General features: G+C 46.1%; 1 long non-coding RNA gene across 1 annotated transcript; it reads right to left on the reverse strand.

Annotated features, from left to right (window-relative positions):
* Positions 1–15,282: 15,282 nt before the first annotated feature.
* On the reverse strand, positions 15,283–16,982 carry LOC134738793 (uncharacterized). Its single transcript, XR_010124855.1, has 2 exons — positions 16,816–16,982; positions 15,283–15,925 (listed from the first exon to the last, which is right to left on the reverse strand). It is a non-coding gene; the product is annotated as an uncharacterized LOC134738793 (long non-coding RNA).
* Between the last annotated feature and the right edge of the window lie 4,845 nt (positions 16,983–21,827).

Raw genomic sequence — 21,827 nt, forward strand, 5'->3', positions numbered from 1 at the left:
AAGCAGGAGTGAAAAGTACCCCCACAATGCCAACAAGGAGACACACAACTGTCTTTTTAAAATTTTGTATAAATTGGCTGGGCGTGGTGGCTCACGCCTATAATCCCAGCACTTTGGGAGGACAAGGCAGGCGGATCATGAGGTCAGGAGTTCAAGACCAGCCTAGCCAATATGGTGAAACCCTGTCTCTACTAAAAATAGAAAAATTAGCCGAGCATAGTGGCAGGCACCTGTAATCACAGCTACTCGGGAGACTGAGGCAGGAGAATTGCTTGAACCCGGGAGGCAGAGGTTGCAGTGAGCCAAGATTGCACCACTGCACTCCAGCCTGGGAGATAGAGTGAGACTCCTTCTCAAAATAATAATAATAAAAATAATAAATAAATAAATAAATAAATAAATAGGCCAGGCACAGTGGCTCATGCCTATAATCCCAGCACTTTGAGAGGCCGAGATGGGTGGATCATGAGGTCAAGATATCGAGACCATCCTGGCTAACATGGTGTAACCCTGTCTCTACTAAAAATACAAAAATTAGCCAGGTGTGGTGGCCTGCGCCTGTAGTCCCAGCTACTCAGGAGGCTGAGGCAGGAGAATCACTTGAACCTGGGAGGCGGAGGTTGCAGTGAGCCGAGATCGTGCCATTGCACTCCAGCCTGGGCAACAAGAGTGAAACTCCATCTCAAAAAAAAATAAAAAAATAAAAAATAAAATAAAAATAATTAAATTTATGAGACACAAGTGCAATTTTGTTACATGCATAGATTACATAGCAGTGCAGTCAGAGCTTTTAGGGTAACCATCACCTCAATAACATACTTTGCACCCATTGATTTTTCATAACCCACCACACTCCCACCCCTTCTGAGTCTCCTTTGCCCATCATTCCACTCTCTAAGTCCATATGTTGGCATGATTTAGCTCCTACTCATGAGTGAGAACATGTGGTATTTGTGTTTCTGTGTCTAACTTGTTTCACTTAACATAATGGCCTCTGGTTCCATCTATGTTGCTGCAAAAGACATGATTCCATTATTTTTTTTATCATCGAATAGTATTTTATGGTGTATATGTACCACATTTTCATTATTCAATTATCCATGGATGGACACCTAGGTTGATTCTTCATCTCTGCTATTGTGAATAGTGCTTCAATAAACATACGGGTGCAGGTACCCTTTTAATATAATGATTTATTTTCCTTTGGGTAGATATTCAGTAGTGAGGTTGCTGGATCAAATGGTAGTTCTATTTTTAGTTCTTTAAGAAATCTCCATACTGTTTTCCAATGGATCTATCTAGATGTGCCTTTAGGTTTGTTATTTATTTAAAAGGAACTGTCAATCTGAAATAAGCAAGAGAGAGATCAACTCTCTTTAAGAAAGAATTTTTTTTTTTCCTGAGATGGAGTCTTGCTCTGTTGCCAAGGCTAGAGTTCAGTGGCACGATCTCAGCTCACTGCAACCTCTGCCTCCCGGGTTCAAGTGATTCTCCCACCTTAGTCTCCCAAGTAGCTGGGACTACAGGCGTGTGCCACCATGCCCGGCTAATTTTTGTATTTTTAGTAGAGACGGGGTTTCACCATGTTGGCCAGGATGGTCTCGAACTCCTGACCTCGTGATCTACCCGTCTCAGCCTCCCAAAGTGCTGGGATTATAGGCGTGAGCCACCGCTACCGGACAACAAAGAATTTATTTAGTAATAGCAGGGGATTACAATCTGAGATCCGCATGCTATGGCCCACTGTAGGAGCATCCAAAGAGGTTAGGGCAGGGGAAACTTTCGAAAGGAAAAAAAGAGCCAGGTGTGGTAGCTCAGGCCTTCAATCGCAATGACTAGGGAGGCTAAGGTGGGAGGATCGCTTAAGCCCAGGAGGTCAAGGCTGCAGAGAGCTATAATCATACCACACACTCCAGCCAAGGTGACAGAAACCGTGTCTCTTTAAAAATAAAATAAAATTTGCCAGGCGCGGTGGCTCACGCCTGTAATCCCAGCACTTTGGGAGGCCGAGGTGGGTGGATCATGAGGTCAGGAGATCGAGACTATCCTGGCTAACACGGTGAAACCCCGTCACTACTAAAAATACAAAAAATTAGCCGAGTGTGGTGGCAGGCGCCTGTAGTCCCAGCTACTCGGGAGGCTGAGGCAGGAGAGTGCCGTGAACCCGGGAGGCAGAGCTTGCAGTGAGCTGAGATTGCGCCACTGCACTCCAGCCTGGGTGACAGAGTGAGACTCCGTCTCTAAATAAATAAATAAATAAATAAATAAATAAAATTTAAGGCCAGACATGGTGGCTCACACCTGTAATCCCAGCACTTTGGGAGGCTGAGGTGGGTGGATCAATAGGTCAGGAGTTTGAGACCAGCCTGGTCAACATGGTGAAACCCCGTCTCTACTAAAAATACAAAAATTAGCCAGGCATAGTAGCATGAGCCTGTAATCCCAGCTATGCAGGAGGCTGAGGCAGGAGAATTGCTTGAACCGGGGAGACAGGTTGCAGTGAGCCAAGATCGTGCCATTGCACTCCAGCCTGGGTGACAGAGCAAGATTCTGTCTCAGAAAAAAAAATTAAAAAAATAAAAAATAATAATAAATAAAATTTAATTTAATTTAATTTTTTAAAAAAAGAAAAATAGGACAGGCTCACATAAGCTGTTTTGAAACAAAGACCATTGGTTACAGGAGCTTGTTGCGGGAGTTGGTTAGTTCATTGGTGGACACGGAAACACTTGTCACTCAGGCAGGTGTCCTTGCACAAGTAGCTTATCTGGGCCGGGTACAGTGGCTCACGCCTGTAATGCCAGCACTTTGGGAAGTCGACGCGGGTGGATCACGAGGTCAGGAGTTCAAGACCAGCCTAGCCAATATGGTGAAACCCTGTCTCTACTAAAAATACAAAAATTAGCCAGGTGTGGTGGTGGGCACCTGTAGTCCCTGCTACTCGGGAGGTTGAGGCAGGAGAATCGCTTGAACCCAGGAGGCAGAGGTTGCAGTGAGCCGAAATTATACCTCTGCCCTCCAACCTGGGTGACAGAGTGAGACTCCGTCTCAAAAATAAATAAATTAATTTATTTATTTATTTATAAAAGCAAGTAGCTTATCTGGAATATCACAGCTCTGAAAAATTCTTTGGATAGTCCTTAGCATGGGCATACATGCTCCAGGGCTGCCTCTTCATGGCCTCCTGGGTCCATTGTGTTAGGATTTGATGTAAGTGACTCCATTTTGATGCTAATAACTTCTGCAAAACCACATTCAGCCAATGGTTGTGCAACTTGCACATTTTCACATAGTAATATATAGTGGAGATCTTTCCAAAATATTACGCTCCACCCAGGTCTATGTCTTTCTTCTTAATAACTGCATTAGTATTGTAATACTAACACTGCATTAATTTGTTCAAATCAATCCCCAAATGAGGGACACTTTCCAATTTTGGGCTATTTCAAATAAGGCTACAGAAAATATCTTCAACCCAGCAGGGTGTGGTGGCTCACGCCTATAATCCCAGCACTTCGGGAGGCCAGGGCAGATGTATCACCTGAGGTCAGGAGTTTGAGACCAGCCTTGCCAACATAATGAAAATCTGTCTCTACTAAAAAGACAAAAATTAGCCGGGCATGTTGGCACACGCCGGTAATCCCAGCTACTCAGGAGGCTGAGGCAGGAAGACCGCTTGAACCCAGGAGGTGGGGGTTGCAGTGAGCCAAGATCGTGCCAATGCACTCCAGCCTGGGTGACAGAGCAAGACTCCGTCTCAAAAAAAAAAAAAAAAAAAGAAAATATCTTCAACCCTGTATCTTGGCAAACTCTATCTGGAGAGTAAATACCTAGCAATAAGATTTCCAGGCCAAAGCCTATTAGTAGCTATCTCCAATTTTTCTCTAGGAAGATTGCATTAATTTATACTACCATGAATAATGTAGGAGCGCGTACATTTCTATATATGCTCAGTGAAGTAAGTCACAAAAAGACAAAGGTTATATTATTCCATGAGGTCTTAGAGTAGTCAAATTCACAGAGACAGAAAGTGGGATGATGGTTGCCAGGGGCTGGGAATAAGGGAGGGATGCATCAGGAGTATTTAATGGGGACAGAATTTCAGTTTTGCAAGAAGAAATGAGTTGTTTCAGTTTGTTGTTTGTTTGTTTGTTTCTTTTTTTTCTTTTTGAGATGCAGTCTCACTCTGTCGCCAAGCTGGAGTGCAGTGGTGCAATCTCAGCTCACTGCAACCTCCACCTCCCGGGTTCAAGCAATTCTCCTGCCTCAGCCTCCTGAGTAGCTGGGACTACAGGCACCCCACCACCACGGCCAGCTGATTTTTGTATATTTAGTAGAGATGGGGTTTCACCATACTGGCCAGGCTGGTCTCGAACTCCTGACCTCAGATGATCCGCTCGCCTCAGCCTCCCAAAGTGCTGGGATTACAGGCATGAGCCACCGCGCCCAATGAGTTGTTTCAGTTTTACAAGAAGAAAAGAGCTCTAGAGACAGATGGTGTTGATGATTGCACAACAATGAGAATGTACTTAATGCCACTGAACTGTCCACTTTAAAATGGTGAGGGTGGTAAATTTTATTTATGTGTATTTTTACCATAGTTTTTTTTTTTTTTTTTTTTTCTAAATGGGTAGGCCCGGCGTGGTGGCTTGCACTTGTAGTCTCAGGCTACTCAGGAGGATGATGCCAGGAGTTGAAGACCAGCCTGGGCAACATAGTGAGACACTATCTTTATAAATAAATTTAAAAACAAGCAGGCATGGTGGCTTGTGTCTGTAGTCTCAGCTACTTGGGAAGCTGTGGTGGGAGGATCCCTTGAGACCAGAGGTTTGAGGCGCAGTGAGCTGTGATTGCACCACTGCATCCAGCCTGGATGAAAGAGCAAGACCCTGTCTCTAAAAAAATATTAAGCAAAATTAAAAAAAATTTTTTTTTAATCGGGCAAAAAAGGCCAGGTGCCTGTAATTCCAGCACTTTGGGAGACCGAGGCAGGTGGATCACCTAAGGTCAGGAGTTGGAGACCAGCCTGGCCAACAGAGTGAAACCCCATCTCTACAAAAATACAAAAAATTAGCCAGCATGGGGGCAGGTGCCTGTAATCTCAGCTACTCAGGAGGCTGAGGCGAGAGAATCGCTTGAACCTGGGAGACAGAGGTTGCAGTGAGCCGAGATCACGCCACTGCACTCCAGCCTGGGCGACAGAGCAAGACTCCATCTCAAAAAATAATAATAATAAAATAAATAAATAGGCAAAAAAAAGCAAGCATCTCTAACAACTACCTCTGTAGAGCTCTTTGCTCCAAACACATTGCTTTCTTAATGCTTCTTGGGTAATTTCAGCATTGGGTTAGCCATTTGGAAAGTTATTAATAGACTCCATCCTAACTCTTATCAGGACAGTCGTCTCCTAATTCTAGGGCCTAGTTGTCTTTTCTGCCTGGAGAGCTCCCACGGCACCCACAAGGCATCACTAAGATTCATAGGGTTAGGTATCTTTCTAGCAGAGATCACCACATAATTTTGGCATCACACATATTAAGAAATTAAAGAGCAAAAGTGCCTGGTTTAGAAACCAGTGATCCGCACAGAAAAGCATGGTTCCTCTAAAAGACCCTTAATTCAGCCAGGCACAGTGGCTCACACCTATAATCCCAGCACTTTGGGAGGCCGAGGTGGGTGGATCGCCTGAGGTCAGGAGTTCGAGACCAGCCTGGCCAACATAGTGAAACCCCATCTCTATTAAAAATACAAAAATTAGCCAGACGTGGTGGTACATGCCTGTTATCCTAGCTACTCAGGAGGGTGAGGCAGGAGGATCGCTTGAACCTGGGAAGCAGAGGTTGCAGTGAGCCGAGATGGCACCACTGTACTCCAGCCTGGGCAGAAGAGTGAGACTGTGTCTCAAAAAACAAAAACCATAAAAGGCCCACAATTCAAACATCTGGTGTCCATTTAGGAAGCCAATTGGTCATAGCTGGGAAGGTTTTCTCCCATTCGATCGTAGGGTCTCTCCAAGTGCACATTCCCCACAATGACACAGCCATAAAGAATACACGAGCAAAGTAAAAGAGAATCCTGGGAAAATCTTTCGTTTTTAACAATACTTATTTCATTATAGAAGTAACATACTCATCAGTTAAAAACTTGAAGATGGGCAGGGCTTGGTGGCTCATGCCTGTAATCCCAGCACTTTGAGAGGCCGAGGCGGGTGGAACACATGAGGTCAGGAGTTCAAGACGAGCCTGGCCAACAGTGAAACATCATCTCTACTAAAAATACAAAAATTAGCTAGGTGTGGTGGCACACACCTGTAGTCCCAGCTACTCGGGAGGCTGAGGCGGGAGAATTGCTAGAACCTGGGAGGCAGAGGTTGCATTGAGCCGAGATCAGGCCATTGCACTCCAATCTGGGTAACAGAGCGAGACTCCATCTCAAAAAAAAGAACAACTTGAAGATGCAGACAAATAAAATCACCCATTGTGGTAAATAGATAGTTTGGGGGGATTTTGGTTTTGTGGTTGTTGTTGTTTCAGAGACAGGGTCTCGCTCTGTCACCCAGGCTGGAGTGCAATGGTGCAATCTTGGCTCACTGCAACCCCCACTTCCTGGGCTCAAGCAATCGTCCCATCTCAGCCCCCCAAGTAGCTGGGATTACAGGTGCACACCATCATGCCTGGCTAATTTTTATATTTTTAGTAGAGATGGGGTTTCGCCACACTGCCCAGGCTGGTCTTGAACTCAAGACCACTCAAGCCATCTTCTTGATTCCGCTTCCCAAAGTGCTGGAATTACAGGCATGAGTGACCCACTGCATCCGGCCTAGATGGTGTTTTTCAATTGTGCAGCATCCATATTTCCTTTTTTTCCTGAAAGCAATGGCCTGATTCTCCCTTGGAAAACCACCCACCCCCTTGACTTTACCTTCCTCCTTCTGTGTGGCTGGACAAGACTGATTGCATCTCTAGTTCCTGGGGTAGGCTTTCCCCTTGGAAGATTCCCATCCCCTGGCCTCTGAGATTGGTTGAAGGGTAAACGACCCACACTGAGCCAATCAGATAGTGCCAGGATTTTGAACGAAGCTGGCAGGAAAGAGATGAGCTTTTTCCATCGGTGTGGATAAACTTGAAAAAAGTAAGCCTGGAATGATCGGGGTCTATGATGCCACCACGAGGGGAGAGCCTACCTGAGAATGAAATCTGAGTGGAGAAATACAGACAGTGTCCTGACAATGTCCTTCAGTCATCCGAATCCAACTATGCTCGAAGCTAAATCTATCCCTGAACTTTTCAGCAGTGGGAGCCCATTGATTCCACTGTTGTTATTTTTGTTGAAGGCAATATGATTTCTATTTCTGATCTGGGCAACCAACCCATCCATCTTCCAAACCCAACTAAGGCATTTTTCTCTGAAGTCTTTTTTTTTTTCCTTTGCACTGGTATTTGAACTTTTTATATATTTGAGACCACAGTATTTCTATATCTATGTATAGCTATAGATTATATTAGTTGGTCTTTGCAACAACAATTCTACATAATGGACTATCTCAAAACTTCTTTTTCTTCTTTACAGGTCTGGGAGTCAGCAGGTTTTGTAGCAGATTCAGATTTGCCATCAGCACTACCATGCCCTGTGATCAAAGTCAATGGAAAAAGAACCCAATTCAGGCAGGACTACCAATGTATTCGGTTGGTGGAAAAGTAATTGTGGTTTTTGCCATTGAAAGTAACAGCCCAGACTCTTCAGGAGTGAAGGTTTGGGTCACCCTGTTACCGGAAAGGGGTCCCAATCCAGACCCCAAGAGAGGGTTCTTGGATCTCACACAAGAGAATTCAGGGTGAGTCCACAGAGCCAGGTGAAAGCAAGTTTATTAAGAAAGTGAAGAAATAGGCTGGGCAAGGTGGCTCACAACTGTAATCCCAGCACTCTGGGAGGCCAAGGTGGGTGGATCACCTGAGGTCAGGAGTTTGAGACCAGCCTGACCAACATGGAGAAACCCCATCTCTACTAAAAATACAAAAATTAGAGACAGGAGTTTCACTATGTTGCCCAGGCTGGTCTTGAACTCCTGGCCTCAAGCGATCCTCCCACCTTGTCCTCCAAAGCCACCATGCCCAGCCTCTGGGGAGCTTTTTAATCCCACACACACACAGATGCTCCATCCTGCATGGGACTGCCCTGATTCCTGTTAAAACCACTAGCCTACAGATACACTGTTTCTTTTTTTATTTTATTTATTTATTTATTTTTTAAGATGGAGTCTTACTCTGTCACCCAGGCTGGAGTGCAGTGGCACTATCTCAGCTCACTGCAACCTCCACCTCCCAGGGTTCAAGCCATTCTCATGCCTCAGCCTCCTGAGTAGCTGGGACTACAGGCGTGCGCCACCACACCCGGCAAATTTTTGTATTTTTAGTAGAGATGGGATTTCGCCATGTTGGCCAGTCTGGTCTCGAACTGCTGACCTCAAGTGATCTGCCTGCCTCGGCCTCCCAAAGTGCTGGGATTACAGGCATGAGCCACGGTGCCCGGCCCAGATACAGTGTTTCTAACAGGGTGTCTCATCACCCTTAGATATGCTGGGTGGTGGGAAGGCAGAGAAGGAAGGACAAAAGCCACTGCTTATTTCAATTGCCTACCTTTCACTCCATTGGTGAGGGGGGGATTCTTGCCCTAGTGTTATGCAGATGGCCAAACACACGCCTGACATGGGACAGATGAGACTGACAGCCATTTATTAGTTATTTACACTCATCGCCTGGAGAAAGGAGGACACTGTTGAAGCCGCCTTTGCAAAATTATGACTGAGACAGTGAAAGAAATCTAACTTAATCGACTCCATCTTGCTTCTAACCTCCAAGCTGTCCTTGTTCATTCCTTGGAGTAGGCTGGACTAACTTTGGGAGAAACTCAGTTTATAGTTTATAGTTTAAAACAAAGATGACAGACTGGGCATGGTGGCTCACGCCTGTAATCCCAGCACTTTGGGAGGCTGAGGCAGGCAGATCACCTGAGGTCAGGAGTTCGAGACCAGCCTGGCCAACATGGTGAAACCCCGTCTCTACTAAAAATTTAAAAAATAAAAAAATTAGCTGGGCGTGGTGGCGGATGCCTGTAGTCCCAGCTACTCTGTAGTCCCAGCTACTCAGGAGGCTGAGGCAGGAGAATTGCTTGAACCCGGGAGGCGGAGGTTGCAGTGAGCTGAGATTGCGCCACTGCACTCCATCCTGGCAACAGAGCAAGACTCTGTCTCAAAAAAATAAATAAAATAAAATAAAATAAACTCTGCTCCCTCACTGCACTCCAGCCTGGATGACAGAGGGAGACTCCATCTCTGAAAAAAGAAAAAAAAAAAACAAAAAACTCTGCTCCTTGAATATTTGGGGAGACTGATTTTAGTCTTAATAAAGCGCTGGTCTCCCACACGGCCAGCTCTGTGTGAATTACTCTCTTTCTCTATTGCAATTCCCCTGTCTTGATAAATCAGATGGCAGGGAACTGAAACCCTCTGCTCAGAGATAAACAGGAACTGTACCTGGTCCATTTAATAAAGAGAGTTGCTTGGCTTTGGGGTAGGGGTGGTAACTTCTCCATCAGGGCAGAGTAGGGAGGGGACTTGGGGATCCGTCATTTGAAGCCCTCCTGGTTTCACCAGGTGTCAAGGCAGCACATAACATCGAGCCTTAATTTTAGGCTTTGCACCACATTGCTTCTGGGCATTATTTTTTAGCAAGTATTATGGAGTGACAGAAACAAAAGATAAAATATTCTCCCAAAGGGACGTTATTCATAATCGCTGTGAGTTGTACAGAAATCAGTATACGGTGTCTTTTTTTTTTTTCTTGTCCTAGGAAACTAAACTCCAAACGAAGTGAAATAAAGTTGGAGAGAACTTTAACCTCGCTGCCATGGAAACCATATTTCTGACTCATGGGGCAAGGAGGGTTTATGTGAGGATTTCCTGAGTTGATAAGGTATCTGGACATTGGCAATTCCAGATATTTGATTGACAAGCAGGAAATCGTAAGGATTTCCTAAGATTGACTAGCCGAGGAAGGGAAGCTTGGGATAAAAAAAAATCCTTCTTTCAGGAGAGGCATTTCCTACCCCTTCATTCTAAACCAGGGCTCCTGGCCGGGCCCAGTGGCTCACGCCTGTAATCCCACCACTTTGGGAGGCCGAGACAGGACGACCACCTGAAGTCAGGAGTTCAAGACCAGCCTGGCCAACACGGCAAAACCCCGTCTCTACCAAAAATACAAAAAATTAGCCAGGCCTGATGGTGGGTGCCTGTAATTTCAGCTACTTGGGAGGCTGAGGCAGGAGAATCACTTGAACCCAGGAAGTAGAGGTTGCAGTGAGCCGAGATCGCGCCATTGCACTCCAGCCTGGGTGACAGAGCGAGACTCCATCTCAAAAAACGAAGAAACAAACAAAAAAGATTCTCATAAGGATCACGCATCCTAGATCCCTCACATGTGCCGTTCACAATAGGATTCGTGCTCCTATGAGAATCTAACGCTGCCACTGATCTGATAGGAGGCGGAGCTCAGGCGGTGATGTGAGCAATGGGGAGCAGCTGTAAATACAGATGAAGCTTCGCTCATTCGGCTGCCCCTCACCTCCTGCTGTGTGGCCCGGTTTCTAACAGGCCACTGGTACCGGTCCATGGCCTGGGGATTGGGAACCCCTGGTGTACGGGTGGCAGTGACCACCTCTCAGCCACAGGGTGATCCCACAGTATTTGTGCTGTTTCCTCTAAACACAACAATTAGAACTCCCCAGGGGAAACATTCTTGGGTAATGCCCTGAACCCCAATAAGGGCCTTGGCCTCCAGGTCCCCTGCCTCACACTTCCCCCATCTTATGGTTGATCTTTCATGTCCCAAATGGCTCCCCTCTTCCTATCGCCCTGCGAGGCACTCTGTCCTCCTCTCTCTGGGATTTGTGAGTAATAAAACTGCTTCTGTTATCTGTTATTTCATGTGTTTTGTTGAGTGCCTTTTTTTTTTTTTTTTTTTTTTGAGACTGAGTCTCACTCCATCACCCAGGCTGGAGTGCAGTGGTGCGATCTCAGCTCACTGCAACCTCCGCCTCCTGGGTTCAAGCGATTCTCGTGCCTCAGCCTCCCGAGTAGCTGGGATTACAGGTGCACACCACGACACCTGGGGGGCAAGAACATTCAAGAAGCTTTACATCTTGTAGGACTGGCCCTGATTCCAGGAGGGTTTCCTTCTGCCAGTTTACTTATGCAGCAGGAGGTGCTTGGCGTGTATCCCCAGTATAGTCTTACCCTATGTCATCTGAGCCCCAAAGCAATGTGCCCTGGGCCTTAAGTCTCTCAAAGTCTTAGGAAAGCAGCTTTCTCTTCATCTCTATGTAGTCTCCAAACCAGTTCAAAAATGCTGCTGGGTTACTCGGGAGGCTGAGGCAGGAGAATCGCTCAAACCCAGGAGGCGGAGGTTGCAGTGAGCCGAGATGGCACCATTGCACTCCAGCCTGGGGGACAGAGCGAGACTCCATCTCAAAAAAAAAAAATGCTGCTGGGACAAGCATCCAAACCAACCCTCCCTTTTCTCCATAGTCTACAAGATACATGTACAAAATAACATCTCCCTCCGCCTTCAAACGAAACCCAAAAGCCCTCGTGGGAAGACGCACAGCGTGCGGGATTCTCACCACCAGATGCCTAGCATCTGAGATCGATGAATGCTAAGGACAGGAATCACACTCATGTCAGGAGGCACCAACAAGTCTTGATGCAGCCTTTAGTAAAACCTGGGGACGAGAACTTTCATTTTGTGAGTTGTCCTTTTTCACGTGGATTGCATTGTCTCTACTGCCTTCTTTGCTTTCTCTCTACATCCTTGTGAAGCGAAGTTCCTTTGGAAAAACTCCAGCTGGCCAGGCACGGTGGTTCATGCCTGTAATCCCAGAACTTTGGGAGACCAAGGCAGGTGGATCATTTGAGGTCAGGAGTTTGAGACCACCCTGGCCAACATGGTGAAACCTATCTCAATAAAAATACAAAAATTAGCAGGCGTGGTAATCCCAGCTACTCGGGAGGCTGAGATATGAGGATCGCTTGAGTCTGGGAGGCTGAGGCTGCCGTGAGCCAGATCACACCACTGCACTCCAGCCTGAGAAAGAGAAGGAGACACTGTTCAAGGCCTACCTTTTTTTTTTTTTTTTTTTTTTTTTTTTTTTTGAGATGGAGTCTTGCTCTGTCGCCCAGGCTGGAGTGCAGTGGCAACCTCTGCCTCCCGGGTTCAAGCCATCCTCCCACCTCAGTCTCCCAAGTAGCTAGGACTATAGGTGACATCACCATGCCCCACTAATTTTTTCTTATCTGTAGAGACCAGGTCTCACTATGTTACCCAGGCTGGTATCAAACTCCTGGACTCAAGTGATCCAGCCTGCCTTGGCCTCCCTAAGTGCTGGGATTGCAGGCGTGAGCCAGCACACCCTCCCCTGCTTTAGTTCTTAAAAGAGACTCTCCCACATTGGCTTCAGGCTCAGCTAGATCCAGGTCCTTGAACAGGCTCAGGAATCTGGAACCTGTCTCTTTTATTTATATATTTATTTGAGACAGGGTCTCACTCTGTCGCCCGGGCTGGAGTGCAGTTGCACGATCATGGCTCACTGCAACCTCAGTCTCCTGGGCTCAAGTGATCCTCCTACTTCAGCCTCCCAAGTAGCTGGGACCACAGGTGTGTGCCACCATGCCTGGCTTAACTTTTTATTTACTTATTTATTTATTTATTTTTTTGTGAGACAGAGTCTCGCTCTGTTGTTGCCCAGGCTGGAATGCAATGGCACGATCTCGGCTTACTGCAACCTCCACCTCCCGGGTTCAAGCAATTGTCCTGCCTCAGGCTCCCAAGTAGCTGGGACTACAGGCGTGTGCCACCATGCCCAGCTAAATTTTTCATATTTTTAGTAGAGACAGGGTTTCACCGTGTTGATTAGGCTGGTCTCAAACTCCTAACTTCCAATGATCCACCCACCTCAGTCTCCCAAAGTGCTGGGATTACAGGCATGAGCCACTGTGCCTGGCCAATGTTTTTTATTTTTTGTAAAGACACAGTCTCACTATGTTGCCCAGGCTGGTCTTGAACTCCTGGCCTCAGGCAATCCTCCTACCTTGGCTTCCCAAAGTGCTGGGATTACAGGCATAAAACACTCCGCCCAGTCCCTGGTCTCCTTTGTGTCGGCTTCATCAGCTGTCAGTTCCATTCTCCAAGGTTAGCAATTCTAACAAAAGTCCTGGGATGGCGTCTCATTGGCTTGTCTTGAGATATGTGCTTATGATTGAACTATGAGCAGAGGGATGAGATTGGCCAGTCTGGGTCATGTGCCCCATTTTCTTTTTTTTCTTTTTTTTTTTTTGTTGAGACGGAGTCTTCCTCTGCTGCCCAGGCTGGTGTATAATGGCATGATCTCAGCTCACCGCAACCTCTGCCTCCTGGGTTCAAGAGACTCTCCTGCCTCAGCCTCCTGAGTAGCTGGGATTACAGGTACATGCCACCACGCCCGGCTAGTTTTTTGGTTTTTTTGTTTCTTGTTTTTGAGACAGAGTCTCACTCTGTCGCCCAGGCTGAAGTGCAGTGGTGCAACCTCAGCTCACTGCAACCTTCCTCTCCCTGGTTCAAGCGATTCTCCCACCTCAGCTTCCCAAGTAGCTGGGACTATAGGCACGCACCACCACACTTAGCTAATTTTTGTATTTTTAGTAAAGACAGGGTTTCACCATGATGGCCAGGATGGTCTCAATCTCTTGACATCATGATCCACCTGCCTCGGCCTCCCAAAATGCTGGGATTACAGGCTTGAGCCACCGCGCCTGGCCCATGCCCAGCTAATTTTTGTATTTTTAGTAGAGACGGGTTTTCAGCACGTCGCCCAGGCTGGTCTCAAACTCCCAACCTCAGGTGATCTGCCCAACTCAGCCTCCCAAAGTGCTGGGATTACAGGCGTGAGCCACCGTGCCTGGCCCTACATGCCCCATTCTAAAGCTGGCCCCTTTCCAAGCACATGGATGCAAATGGGACAATGGCTCCCCCAGGGAAAATCAGAAGAAAGAGGCATGGATGCTGCATCCACAAATGCAGCTGATACCCAGTCCACCTACACTAAGCAAGTCATTAAGGCTTACTAAAACATAGTGTTCGTACATTCAGAATAGAAAGTTACTGTAATTTATTGAGCACTCTATTTTGGTAATCCACCTAGAAGCCTGGCAGACACACAATACCTCCCAGCATTGCACACAAGTGTACACTGATAGTATAAATTTCCATAATTTCCTGGAGGAACATTTTGTCTTTGTGTTATCTTGAATTGGCCACGGTTTTCAACCGCTGTTCTTTTTGCTTAGCTAATGATAAATCACTGTTTAGCTTGTTATTAGCAATTTAATTTGTTGTGGGTTGTTTGGCAAATTCTACAGTGTTTAATAATACTCATTTGCATCAGCAGTATTTTTGGCCTATAATTGTTCAATAAATAGACTTTAAGTCATGTATGCATTGAGCAAAAATAGAAATCATCTGTACTCTTATTGCTTAAGCAGATGTACCCACAATTCCCCAACTTTTAGAAAGCTTTTAGGATGGCATTCCATTTTTATCACCTACTTGTTTTTCTGCTGGAAAGTGGGAATGGGGGTGAAGCCTTAATTCCCTCCTAATTGGGCTGGGGGGAAAAATTTAGAGCTGATAACTTAAGAGAACTTTGCATATACTGGTTTTAGTACCTTGGAAAGTTTATGTGTAGAGTGGCAGAGTATATGTTTTAAAAACTGGTCTTAGGCCGGGCGTGGTGGCTCATGCCCGGCACTTTGGGAAGCCGAGGCAGGTGGATCACGAGGTCAGGAGTTTGAGACCAGCCTGGCCAACATGGTGAAACCCCATTTCTACTAAAAATATAAAAAAGTAGCCGGATGTGGTGATGTGTACCTGCAATCCCAGCTACACAGGAGGCTGAGGCAGGAGAATTGCTTGAACCCGGGAGGCAGAGGTTGCAGTGAGCCGAGCTCATGCCATTGCACTTCAGCCTGGGCAACAAGAGCAAGACTTCGTCTCAAAAAAAAAAAAAAAATGGTCTTAAATTGTGGACAGTCTTGAAAACGTGATCTAGGACAAAGGTTGGCAAATTTCTTCTAAAGTGGATCAGATAATAAATCCTTTTGGTTTTGCAGGCTCTAGTGTCTCTGTCACAATAACTCAACCCTGATGCTACAGTACAAAAATAGCCAGAGGCAATACATACGCAAATGGGCATGGCAGTATTCCAAAAACTCTTTAATAACAAAAACAAGCAGCCAACCAAATTTGGCCCGTGGGCCATAATTTGTCAAACCCTGGTCAAGGAGTTTGGACTTCCTTCCATTGGATCATTAAAGATGTTGCAGGTGTGAATTTCAGTTCCCAATTTAGAGACTTAAGAGATGTAATCTTAGTTTTGTTTTTTGTGCTTTTTTGTTTGTTTGTTTGTTTTGAGAGCCTCGCACTGTAGCCCAGGCTGGAGTGCAATGGCGCGATCTCGGCTCACTGCAACCTCTGCCTCCCGGGTTCAAGCGATTCTCCTGCCTCAGCCTCCTGAGCAGCTGGGATTACAGGTGCCCGCCACCTTGCACAGCTAATTTTTTGTATTCTTAGTAGAGACGACGTTTCACCATGTTGGCCAGGCTAGTCTCAAACTCCTGATCTCGTGATCCGCCCACCTCGGCCTCCCAAAGCTCTGGGAGTACAGGCATGAGCCACCTCACCCGGCCACCTTATTTTTCTAGAACTGAAAGTGATCACTAGTTCAAGTCCTTATTCTTCAAGGGTGGTGAAAAGTTCATCTCAGGTCAACTCGGAGTGCTTCTACCCTTTTCCTTGGTACCTTGGTGCTGCATCTTATATTCCTGGGGCTTGGATGGTACCTAGATGTGGGAGACAGAAGGGTGAGATAAACTGCTAAGTCATTGCCTCCTTACAATGGCCTAATGGAGGGGTTCCTCAGAATTGTGATGCTTGATTATTGGCTGCCATGAGTTGAACTGAGTCCCCCAAAAAGATATGTTTAAGTCTTAACCCCTAGTACCTCAGAATATGATCTGATTAAGGTTGTTACAGATGGAATTAATTCAGATGAGGTTATATCGGAGTACGGCAGGCCCTTAATCCAATATAACTAATGTCCTTTTAAGAAAAGGAGGCTGGGTGTGGTGGCTCACGCCTATAATCCCAGCACTTTGGGAGGCCGAGGAGGATGGATCACCTGAGATCAGGAGTTCGAGACCAGCCTGGCCAACATGGTGAAACCCCATCTCTACCAAAAATAAAAACATTAGCCAGGCTCAGTGTCATGCACGTGTAGTCCCAGCTACTAGGTGCTGAGGCAGGAGAATCGCTTGAACTGGGGAGGCGGAGGTTACAGTAAGCGGAGGTCACGCCACTACACTCCAGCCTGGGTGATAGCAAGAGACTCTGTCTCAGAAAAAAGAAAAAGAGAAGAGACATAGAGACACAAGGGAGGAACACCATGTAACAAGGCCGAGATCCATGTGCTGCAGCTGAAAGCCAAGGAATGCCAAGGTGAACTGGCGGCAAACCACCAGAAGCCAGGAAGTGGCAAAGAAGCTATCTCCCCTACGGGTTTTAGGGAACGTAGCCCTACAACACCTTGATGTCAGACTTCTAGCCTCCAGAAGTGTGCGGTGATATATTTTGTTGTTTTAAGCACCCAGTTTGTGCTACTTAGTTACAGCAGTCCTTGAAAATTAACACATTGCCCGATGGTATTCACTCCTAGATCCACTCTTGTTCTCACCACTTCAGATCTCCTAGATGTCTGAGCCACATCCTTCGTCCTAAGTCCATTTTCTTCTTTCAAAGTAATAGAATGGTGGCCAGGAACATGGCTGCCTAGGTTGACATTTCCCAGCCTTCTTTGCAGTCAGATGGAGTCACATGACTGAGTTCTCACCAATGGGGTGTGAGAGGAAGTGACATGTTCCACATCCTGGTTTGAGTCTTATGACATCATAAGCACTTTCTTTTTTTTTTTTTTGAGACAGAATTTTGCTCTGTCACCCAGGCTGGAGTGCAATCCTGCGATCTCGGCTGACTGCAACCTCTGCCTCCCAGGTTCAAACGACTCTACTGCCTCAGCCTCCCTAGTAGCTGGGATTACAGGCATGTGCCACCACGCCCAGCTAATTCTGTATTTTTAGTAGAGGTGGGTTTTCTCCATGTTGATCAGGCTGGTCTCGAACTCCCGACCTCAGGTGATCCACCCACCTCGGCCTCCCAAAGTGCTGGGATTACAGGCACAAGCCACCGTACCCAGCCAGCACTTTCTTCATAGTCTCTTCCTCCTTCCCATTGGCTGGAATTAAGACTCAGTGGGGATCCAGCATTGACCAGGCAGACAAAGCAATGCCGCACGACAGGGGATTGTAAACACGGCTGTGCATTAGAATCTCCTGGGAACTTTAAAAAAAAAAAAAAGATAAAAACCATGTCCAGGCCCTACCTCAGACAAAATAAATCAAAATCTCCGAAGGTGGGGCCCAGGTATCAGTGTTTTTTTACAGCTTCCAGAGTGATTCCAAAATGTAGCTACATTGAAGACAATTGCCTTAGAGAAGGGTAAACTGAGAACAGAAGACTGGAAACCTGAGCGACTTCCAGGAGCTGACTTGCTAACACGGACCATTTATACCAGGTTACCAGGTGAGGGACTCTGACTTCCCCAGAAAACAGACCACTCACATTTATAACATTAACTTCCAAAACAAAAGCAACTTTGATCAACTCAAAAACTGCATATTAGTTTATCTACAACTGAGATGGGGAAGATTTCTTTTTTTATTTTTTTGAAACAGAGTCTCACTCTGTGGTACAGGCTGGAGTGCAGTAGCACAATCTCAGCTCACTGCAACCTGCACCTCCCGGATTCAAGTGATTCTCCTGTCTCAGCCTCCCGAGTAGCTGGGATTACAGGCACACACCGCCACGCCCAGTTAATTTTTGCATTTTTAGTAGAGACAGGGTTTCACCATGTTGGCCAGGGTGGTCTCAAACTCCTGACCTCAGGTGATCCGCCTGCCTCGGCCTCTCAAAGTGCTGAGATGGGGAAGATTTCTGATGGAGCAGGGTTTTATTTCAGGGACTTGGAAGAACTTTTTTTTTTTTTTGAGACAGTTTCGCTCTTGTTGCCCAGGCTGGAGTACAGTGGCGTGATCTCGGATCACTGCAACCTCCACCTTCCGGGTTCAAGTGATTCTCCTGCCTCAGCCTCCTGAGTGGCTGAGATTACAGGCATTGGCCACCATGCCCGCCTAATTTTTTGTATTTTTAGTAGAAATGGGGTTTCCCCAGGTTGGCCAGGCTGGTCTCCAACTGCTGACCTTAGGTGATTCACCTGCCTTGGCCTCCCAAAGTGCTGGGATTACAGGTGTGAGCCACCACGCCCAGCTGGAAGAACTCTTAATCCCACCCCTGACCATTCCATTCCTCTTATAGTTCATGAAATCTCTGCTTCTCTGTCCTATCTACTTCCATTGCATTTTCAAACAAGTCATTCAATTTTCATTCTTTCTTTATTTGTTTTTATTTTTGTTTTGTTTTGAGACAGAGTCTTGCTCTGTCGCCCAGGCTGGAGTGCAGTGGTGTGACCTTGGCTCACTACAACCTCCGCCTCCCGGGTTCAAATGATTCTCCTGCCTCAGCCTCCCGAGCAGCTGGGACTACAGGCGCCCACCACCACGCCCAGCTATTTTTTTGTATTTGTAGTAGAGATGGGGTTTCACTATGTTGGCCAGGCTGGTCTCGAACTCCTGACCTTGTGATTTGTCCACCTCGGCCTCCCAAAGTGCTGGGATTACAGGCACGAGCCACCACGCCCAGCCTCAATTTTCATTATTTCAAATAACATTTATTGAGTGCTTACTGTGTACCAGGTATTGTACTGAGCATTTTCCTTGTAATAGTGGATTTAATCCTCACATACTGCAGTGCAGTAGGCATTGTCATTACTACATTCTACAGATAAGAAACTGTGGTTCAGAGGTACAATTTACCAAGTTCTATCTAGGTCACGGTCTATGCTTTTTAATTAAGTATATTGTCCTATATTCCTTCTGAATGTTATTAACAAATTTTGTTAATAAAATGTCACTTTTTTTCCTTAGAGTCAAGGTTTTGATCTGTTACCCAGGCTGGAGTGCAGTGGTGTGATCATAGCTCACTGCCACCTCGAACTCCCAGGCTCGAGTGGTCCTCCCACCTCAGCCTCCCAAGTAGCTGAGGTTACAGGCATGCACCACCATGCCAAGCTAATTTTTAAATTTTTTGTAGAGATGGGGTCTCACTGTCTTGCCCAGGCTGGTCTTAAACTCCTGGGCTCAAGCGATCCTCCAGCCTCAGCCTCCCAAAATGCTGGGATTACTGGCATGAACCACCGCACCCGACCAAAATGTTATATCACATTTTATATGCCCAATATGCTTTCAGAAATGTTAGATACAGTACGCATTAAGTATGGAAGTCAATGAATTTAAGACTTTAAAAGACTGTATAGATAGTTTTTAATTTGGCTCCTTTTTTTTCTTTTTGAGACAGTCTTGCTCTGTCACCCAGGCTGGAGTACAGTGGCATGATCTCAACTCTGCAACCTCTGCCTCCTGGGTTCAAGCAATTCTCTCACCTCAGCCTCCCAAGTAGCTGGGATTACAGGCATGTGCCACCACGCCTGGCTAATTTTTAGTACAGACGGGGTTTTACTATGTTGGCCAGGCTGGTCTCGAACTCCTGACCTCGTGATCCTCCCACCTTGGCCTCCCAAAGTGCTGGGGTTACAGGCATGAGCTACTGCACCTGGCCAATTTGGCTCCTTTCTTAAAGGTGAGAAAACTGAGACTGCATTCACCTATTTGTCATTCATTCAACAAATGCTTACTGGATATTGACAAGGGCTCACTATTATTGAACGCTAACTATATGTCAGGTACTGTTCTGGGCCGTTTTCAGATACTTACTCTTGAAACCCTCAAACACCCTTGTGATGTAGCCAACTAATGGGTAACATCACTTGTTACCCTATTTCATGGATGAGGAATCTAAGATACGGAAAAGTCCACACTAATAGTGGGTGGTGGAGAAAGAATTCAAACACAGGAATCTGATACCACAGGCACAATGCTAGATTAGCTCATAACTTAAAAGTCATCAAACACATGAGAAGCTGCTTTGACTGAAAGACAGAAGAAATAATCAAAAGGAGATGTAAATCCCCTTCCAGTGACTGCAGATACTGGGATTGTCAGATACAGAAGAGTAGTCGTGGGAGAAATGACTGGAGAAATGAAAGACGGCTGGGCGTGGTGGCTCAGGCCTGTAATCCCAGCAGGTGTGTCACCTGAGGTCAAGAGTTCGAGACCAGCCTGGCCAGCATGATGAAATCCTGTCTCTACTAAAATTACAAAAATTAGCCGGGTGTGGTGGTGCATGCCTGTAATCCCAGCTACTTGAGAAGCTGAGGCAGGAGAATTGCTTGAACCCGGGAGGCAGAGGTTGCAGTGAGCCAAGATCATGCCACTGCACTTCAGCCTGGGCAACAGAGCGAGACTCTGTTCAAAGAAAGGGAGGGAGGGAGGGAGGAAGGAAGGAAGGAAAGGAGAGAGAGAAAGAAAGGAAGGAAAGATGCAGTCATAAAGGTGATCAAAGAACAAGAAACTTTGGGGAACAAATAGATGCTTTCCAATATAACTTATAAAAATGAAAAATATAATCGCTGAAATAAAAACTCAACTGACAAAAATCAGCTTAAACACAACCCAGGAGGAAATGAATGAACTCGAAGATGTAGCTGAAGAAATAACCTTGAATGTAACACAAAGAGGCAAGAGATATAAAATATGAAACAGGCTGGGTGCAGTGGCCCACACCTGTAATCTCAGCACTTTGGGAGGCTGAGGCAGGAGGATTGCTTGAGCCCAGGAGTTTGAGACCAGCCTGGACAACAAAGTAAGACCTCATTTCTATAAAAACTAAAAGAAAAAAAAAAAAAGGTTGGGCATGGTTGCATGCACCTATGGTCTCAGCTACACAGGAGGCTGAGGCAGGAGGACTGCTTGAGCCCAGGAGGTCAAGGCTACAGTGGGCCGTGATCGCACCACTGCACTCCAGCCTGGGTGACAGCATGAGACCCTGTCTCGAAAAAAAATAAGTAAATAAAAATAAAAAATACAATAAAATATGAAACAGTAAGAGAGATGAAGGATAGGAGTATTAAATTTGGCTGGGTGTGGTGGCTTACACCTGTAATCCCAGCACTCTGGGAGGCAGGCCAAGGTGGGTGGATCACATGAGGCCAGGAGTTAGAGACCGGCCTGGCCAACATGGCGAAACCCCTGTCTCTACTAAAAATACAAAAATTAACTGGGCGTAGTGGCACATGCCCATAATCTCAGCTACTGAGGAGGCTGAAGCAGGAGAATCACTTAAACCCCGGAGGTGGGGGCTGCAGTGAGCCTAGAGCGTGCCGCTGCACTCCAGCCTGGGTAACAGAGCGAGACTCTGTCAAAAAAAAAAAATTAAATTCAAGATGCACCTAATCAAACATCCCAAAGGATCAAATAGAGAAAATGGAGGCGAGGCAAGATTTAAAGAGATAAGACCTGCAAATTTTCTAAAATTGATGACAAACTGAAATCCACAGATTGAAGATGCACAGATTGAAGATCCAACCAGGATAAATAAAAATAAATATATGCCTAGGCCCATCTTGGTGAAACGAAATACCAAAGACAGAGAGACAGACAGAGAGAAGATCTTAAC

Source organism: Pongo pygmaeus, chromosome 20 (assembly GCF_028885625.2).
Source record: "Pongo pygmaeus isolate AG05252 chromosome 20, NHGRI_mPonPyg2-v2.0_pri, whole genome shotgun sequence".
NCBI lineage: Eukaryota > Metazoa > Chordata > Mammalia > Primates > Hominidae > Pongo > Pongo pygmaeus.